The sequence below is a fragment of the Anolis carolinensis genome, chromosome 5 (assembly GCF_035594765.1).
Source record: "Anolis carolinensis isolate JA03-04 chromosome 5, rAnoCar3.1.pri, whole genome shotgun sequence".
Lineage (NCBI taxonomy): Eukaryota > Metazoa > Chordata > Lepidosauria > Squamata > Dactyloidae > Anolis > Anolis carolinensis.
In genome coordinates this window covers 47,220,867-47,227,105 of record NC_085845.1, presented here as the reverse complement: position 1 = coordinate 47,227,105, position 6,239 = coordinate 47,220,867, and positions in this window count along the sequence as shown.

Genomic DNA, 6,239 nt, shown 5'->3' with positions numbered 1-6,239 from the left:
ATAGTGGCCCTAAGGTGAGCCTTTCACAGCATTTTCTTGACCAGATTTGTTCAAGACAGGAATGCTTTTTGCCTTAGGCTGAGAGTGTGTGACTTTCCTAGAGTCACTCAATGGATTTCCTTGACTGGTTAGGAATTAAAACCCTGTTCTCCAGAGTCAATCTGCCCCTTCTTGTCTTGCAGAAGCGGCAGAATGTTGTTCCTCCTTGTAGACCAGTTGTTCTCAACCTGTAGGTCCCCAGATGTTTTTGGTCTTCAACTCCCAGAAATCCTAACAGCTGGTAAACTGGTTGGGATTTCTGGGAGTTGTAGGCCAAAAACATCGGGGGACCCCAGGTTGAGAACCACTGTTGTAGACAATGGGGAAACAAACTTGTCCTTATAGGAGGTTCCTTATACAATCAGGTAGTTTTTTTCTTAGCTTCTATATTTTATTTATTGTGTCAGAAGCAAATTGAGGGTAAAAAACACAGTTAAAAACTTGGCATTATATTAGATTTCCTTTGACCAGAAGCTGGCCATTTGGAGTGCCTCTGGGGTTGCTGTGAGAAGGTCCTCCATTGTGCATGTGGCAGGGCTCAGGTTACATTGTAGTATTCTCTCCCTTAAGTAAATTATTTCAGACATGCTGAATGCTAATTTCGAGATACAATGAAATCAAGTCAGTACGTAAAAATTTGTTGAGCATTTTACCTTGCAAATGAGGAGAGTATATACTGTACTTTAAAATGTCTATTTTAAGATTATTTCCTCTACATTTTTAATAACTCTTAGGTATTACAAAGACATGGTTATTTATTTATTTATCATGTCAGAAGCTAATTGAGAATACAGTTATAATGTATAAAAAACCACAAAGTTAAAAAACTTGGCATTATACTAAATTTCCTTTGACCAGAAGCTGGCCACTTGGAGTGCCTCTTATGTCCCTGTGAGAAGGTCCTCCTTTGTGCATGTGGCAGGGTTCATTCTGATGTGTCCCAGTTTGAAATTTGTGATATTGGGAGGTGGGTAGGATAAGATATACTGTATGAAATATTGTTCCATTACTATAGGGCCATTGCTAGTCTCTGGCCCATCTATAAGTCTGGAATATGTGCCTGAGATTTTGAAAGTTGGTGGCCAAGTGGAAGGGAATGTTTAAAATAATCTTTGTAAAGTTGTCTGTCCTTGACTTCACAGGAAGTTAACATTCAATTACTGTCATCTGAAGCTTCAACTATCATAGCACCATGTTCCCCCTGAGCTAAGATATTACGTGCTTTTGCTTATCAAACTCCAAGTCATCTTATAAGACATTTTCCTTCTGCCTGCTTTCTCTGTGTTATTTTATTTCCAAATAAGGAAGCTGCAGTCTTGGGAAATGTCTCCCAAGTGCTTCTGAAACTTTAAATACAAGCAGGGAACAATCTCAGATTTTTAAAATATAAAAATGAAGTGGCTATGTCTGTTATGCATAATTTGGCCCATTACTTTTGCAATTTGAATTCAAATTTAAAATCATCATGCTCTTGAAAAGAAGGGCAGGAATGAATCCATCTCAATATAAGTAAATATGGATGCAAGTGAATGAAATTTCTGAAAAAAAGCACAGTTTTATAAAATGCAGCAGAACTTTAAAATGTACTTGCAATTTTGCTTTGTTACTTTAATTTTCGGATTATTTAGCATCTTAAGTCAACTGTCAAAGGAATGTGTTGTCAAAGGCTTTCATGGTACTTTTTCTATATTACAACTCCCATACCTACTACTCAGTTAGTTTCCTCGTGGCCTTTTAGGCTGAGGGATTTAAGTCTTGTGTCCCAAAAAGTAATATTTCCAAGCTCCATATGCATACTAATGCAAAGCAAGGTGAACAGAAAATTGTATCTACATGAATTCAATGAGATATTTAAAAGCACATCATTGTTGACGCATGGCAGGAACAATAAAAACTACAGACTAGATTGCAGAGAAAATGTAGGAATGGTAAACTAGGCATAGTAGAAGGGGTATTTCACCCACCATCCACACGAATATACATAGAAAGTATTGAAAAAATATAGACAATTGCATTCTCGTTCAGATTTTGTAACTTGTTTTCCTTTGTAATAGCTTTCTAATGTCAGCAATTGTTGTTCATATTTTATGGATGAAAAACCAAAACTGCAAGCAGATTACTCACACCAAATAGCAGTGGGATTTGTAATCTAGTTGTGATGCAGGTATGTTAAATATTGAATCATGCAGGCTCAAAGTTGCTGACAATGATAGCTTGAGGATGAATGCTCCAAATAATTGCTGAACCTAGAGAACAGAGAGGCAGAACTGTGTGCTTGTCATTCACTGTATTGTGTGATTTCTGGGCACTAAAAGGACCATAAGCCAGTTTTTTGTAGCCCAAGAGAATTTTTATATTTATCACTCCACAGTTGGTAGAGATGGAAATAACCAAGTGATAAGTGAGTTGAAGTCCAAAACACCTGGAGGGCTGAAGTTTGCCCATCCCTGGTATAGACTCTGCTGGACTGGTTTGGCATACTAGCGCAGGAATGGGCTAACTTTGGCCCATTCTTGCTCTAGAACAACCTAATTGTTTTTCCATATTGGACTAGCTATATCAAGCAGCTATCACAGTGCTAATAGTTTACTTTACTGTATTCTTGTTATGTGCTTTCATGTCATCCCCAACTTATAGTGGCCCTAAGGTGAACCTATCATAGCATTTTCTTGACCAGATTTGTTCAAGCCAGGGATGCCTTTTGCCTTCCTCTGAGGCTGAGAGTGTGTGACTTTCCTGGTTAGGGATATATCATTATAGCAGAATCGGTGTAAACAGTGATTGCCTGAGAAGTGTAGATTGAGAGGACACTCAAGTTAGTGTGAACTTTTTCCTCAGGGATGTATGACGGGAAATAAGCAGTGATACAAATCTATGCTATTTTTATTCTAAAATACTTCAGAAAGGATTCTTTTAAAAATGTTTTGTTATGTGTTCCCCCTAATAAGTTAGTTCTAAACAAATATCATTTGCTGTCATGAAATACTATAGACCAGTGATTTCCAATCTGTGGGTCGTGGCCCAGAAGTGGGCTGCAAAAAGTAAAATCTGGTCTGTGAACCTCCTTCCTCTTTATTTATTTTATTTCCATTCTTTTCCACAGAGCTGGATAGATCGCACCAGCTCTAGATTATTAAATATGGTTTTCTGTGGGCGAGCAGATAGCGACTACTGAATGGCATATGTTTTGTATCAGAAACTAGAGCTGTTGTGGTCTATCCAATGCAATTTTCTGAATCAGCACCCCAAATAACCAAACCGAATCTAAAGTTGACCAAAAACTGATTCTTAACCCTTTTGTTACTAATGTTGGAGAGTAGTCCCAGGTCAAAGTGGTCCCAGGTCAAAGTGGCCCTGGTCAAAAAAGGTTGGGAACCACTGCTATAGACTAAGAGCAAGTCTGCATTTTCAGTTTTACACAAGTCAATAGAAATGTAGTTCTTTAGCTCAGAACAGTACTGTCCAGCTATAATTTAAAGGTTATATTCTGAGCTAGCTTGTTAGTGCTAAGAATCAATGGGTTTCCAGCAACACACTCATTGTTGTAGTAAGGAAAGAGCAGCCAAAGATGGTGGGAATTTTACCAATATGGCTATAAATTAAATGTAGTAGTAACTCTGTCCCTTCCAAGATTGGTGCCTGAATGTCGGTCTACATCTTGTTATTGCTCTATAAATAAATAGAGCAGAAATTGTTTATTGACGATCATGACTATTGTTAGACTCCATTATTAGTGCCAACTTAGCCCTGGTATCTGCCACTGAAATGATTTCGTTTCTTACACAGTAGGTCTTCTCCAGAAAACACTGCAATTGTGATAGGTAACTAATACAGTGTTATAGTTTATGATGTACAAGTCTGTGTGTGATGCACTGTTTTACTTCTCAAAGAATTTTTTTCAGCATAAAAAGAAGAATACCTTTAAAGAAATATTGAGGTTGCAAATCTCAATTTGGTTTAGAGAAATAATGATTATTAGCCACTGATGGATTCCCTCAAGACAAATGCAGCACCCAAAGGGAAGCAAAGGGGGCAGCAGATTTGCATACAATGTGCATAATGTCTGTATATGTGCAGCTTCAGACAATATTCAAACAATACTTTGTCATAACACACTAGCATGGGAAATGACTTGTGTTCTTGTTCATTTTGGAGACCATTTTCAGTTGGGAGCACAGCAGGTATCTGCAAGGACTTTTGGGGGTCCCCATGAGGCCCCAGAAGATGATGTCATTGTCTGTGTGTGTTGAGGGGGATTTTTAGTTGTTGGATATGTGATAGAGAATTCCAATCACTGCAAAAACCAAGAGTAACTTGTGATGCCATAAATCTTACTTTGTTCTTTGTTATTTTAGTCCAAGATGACTTTGATGCAATGAGAGACCGTATGAATGAGAGACCCCCAAGAACCCTAGCCATCAACTGCTCTGCTAAAGTCTTGCAGACTTGGGGCTGAGACTTCCTAGGCTGAATCAGTTTGTAGTATGGCTTCCCTTTTTACTGCTGCCTTCTGCTTTACCAAGCATTAGTATATTTTTCCATTGGGTCATATCATCTGATGATATGTCCAAAATATAGCAGTCTCAGTTTAGTCATTATTGCTTCTAATGAGAGTTCAGGTTTGAGTTGCTCTAAGAACCATTCATTTATCTTTTCAGTAGTCTATGAGCCCTTCCAGACAGGCTCTATATCCCAGGATCTGATCCTAGATTTTCTGTTTATCCCAGATTATCTGGCAGTGTGGACTCATATAATCCAGTTTAAAGCAGAAAACCTGGAATCAGATCCTGAGGCATAGGGCCCATTTGGAAGGGCTCTTTGGTATCCATATAGGTACAACAGTTATGGGGAGCAGCAGTTGGAAATGTCCCTGGTGGAAGATCTCATAAAGACAACAGCAATTGCACCATTGCTACCTTTAAAGGAACTAATGCTGCATAGAAGAAAGTAATGATAAACCACCCCTGAAGCGTTTCACATTAAAAACCCTATGATGAGGCAATCCAAAATTAAACAAGTCTGACTTAGCCTATCATAAATCACCAACAGGATGCCAGCCATTGTGTTCAAAAATTATGGGATGCAAACTTTAATTTGATTAGTGCCTTTGCTTATCTTGATTTTTACTTGATTATTTACTTTAAATTATGTAAAGTTGATAGTTGTATAATAGATGGCTCTGTATCAAGGTCCAGAATGAGTCATGTTCCTGGTAACTTAGTCTTGAGTCATCTGAACCAGGCACAATATTCTCCACACAGTACTTTTTGTGCATTCATTTAAGTTAGTTAGATTTATGTTTGTTTTGAACATTAGCAGTGTAAGCAAAGCCAATTAACAACTTCAGCATTTTGTGCTGACAGAACACCCAATGTGTTAAATGGCAGATTTGGTTTTTATGATAGGCAGCCTGCTGGCAAAAGCTGCTAAGCGTAATCAGCCATACCACAATACTCGCAATGGGGAGTGTGGTGTTTCTCTGACAGAAAGTGAGGGCCAAGCACCACAGACACTTCGTTTATCAATCTCATTTATCCAGAGGCTCAGCTGGAGCTCTTTGTTTTTTTCAACCCAAATCAGTTCTCTCCAAAGGCTCTGCAACCCACAGCATGATTTGGCTGGATGGTTGCTGAATTTCATCATGTTCTAATTGCTAGATTATGACACATTGCAAAGAAAGAGGAAAAACAGGAGCAACAAATGCAGATATGTTTCATAGCCATAGTTTACACTATACATTCTCTGGTTATCTATGAGTGGAGGGCTGAAGGAAGAGAAGATCAATAGTATCTACAAGCAGTCTTCTAAGGCTGGATCTACACTACCATATAACGCAGTTTCAGAATCCAGATTAACTGCACTGAACTGGATTATATGAGTCTAGATCAGGTATGGGCAAACTTTTTTGCCTTGTGGCTGCTTTGTGGGCCTGACTGAAACGGCTGAGCTGGGAGGGAGAGGGCCTGTGAGAAGGTGGGGCTAGGAGAGGGTGGGGCAGGGCCGGGGTCATCCTCAGATTATCCTCCTGGCATGAGAATGGGGCTGTTCGCCCCATCCTTATGCTGGGAGGAAAATAAAACATGCAGCAACTCCCCTGATCCTCCTCCCCGGATTTTGGGCTGTCCTCTCGGCATTATGCCAGGAGGAGGGCAGTACATGTGACCGCCAAGAGCACTTGGGAGGGCTCTTAGTCACTGTGT